Below are 1,346 nucleotides of genomic sequence, written 5' to 3'. Positions count from 1 at the left end.
GGGGGGGGGGGCACCAGTTGCCTATTTTTCTGCTACATTAAAGTGCTCTTTTATATCCAATATTTTCTCTCCATGAAGGCACTTACATACATGGTAATCAAGCTACCTTGATTTTATTTTATATAAACTATAAAATATTTTTATAATATAATATTTATAATCTTATATTTTCTAATATTATAATTTATTTTATATTTTAAAATATTATTTTTATCAAGCTACGCTATTTTATTTTATATAAACTAACTATATTGAGCTTTTTTAAGTTCTCTCATAGGAAGATGTTTTCTCCAGCCTTTATATCATTTTAAGGACTTTACTGCACATACTCCACTCTTTCAACATCCTTTTACCTAGAACTATATGCAGTGTTCTCGGATTGGTCTCACTGGCTGCGTCCAGATGAGTGAGCATGTGCCTGTTGCAGCAAGGCAGTTTGAAACACTACAAGAGGCAAGCTGGGAATGAAAACATGTTCTTCGCACTGCATGTTTGCAGCATGGACTCTAATTTTGATACTGGGAAATCCCAGTATATTAAAAAAAAATGCTGAAAAAAAGCCCTAGATATAGCGTCTCTATGGCTGCCCCATGCCCCTGCTGCCCCAGCATGCTGGAGCAAATACGAGTGAGGCAAGGCTGCAGCCATGGATCAACCCAGGCTCTGTCCCTGGTAATTAGGGAATGGGGGGGAGGGGGGAACTGTGTGAGGGTAGGGAGAACTATGTGGGAGGAGTGGGTCCCCCACTTGCCCCCTGCATGGTACACAGACCCCCCTCACCCCCGCAGTAGTAGCACTAGCAGTGGCTGATGGGGCACTCATGGCTGCTCCTGGCAGAGACCCCCAGCGGCTGCCCAGGGCACCAGCCTGCACCCACTGGCGCGAGCCCTTGAGCAGGATTGGGCTGCTTTTGCTGTCACCCACAGGTCCCGGCATCGCACACCAGAGCTGCACACCCCTAGGCCAGGCGGGGCCCTGCCTCCATGGAGCCAGTCCAGCCTAAGAGCATGTAGCTCTTGCATGCAGTACCAGGAGCTGCAGGCAAGAGCAGCTTGGTGCTGTCTGAGGGTGCACGGCAGTGGGTGCAGGCTGGCACCCTTTGCCACATATAGCTGCCAGGGAGCTCTGCCAAGAGCGGCCATGAGTGTCCTGATGACTGCTGCTGCTGTGGGGGGTGGAGGCAGGGGACCCACCCACCTACCCCCACACAGTGGGGACCCACCCACCACCCCCACACTGTGTCAGAGGCATACCTATCAGGGTCTCTGTTCTGGACAGCAGTAGTAGCATGTGTTGAACCAGCTGTGGCAGCTGCTGTTTTTGCATCCCCTTGTAGTGGGTACTGG

Source organism: Alligator sinensis, unplaced genomic scaffold (genome assembly GCF_000455745.1).
Source record: "Alligator sinensis unplaced genomic scaffold, ASM45574v1 scaffold59_1, whole genome shotgun sequence".
Classification (NCBI taxonomy): domain Eukaryota; kingdom Metazoa; phylum Chordata; order Crocodylia; family Alligatoridae; genus Alligator; species Alligator sinensis.
This window is presented reverse-complemented; position numbering follows the sequence as displayed.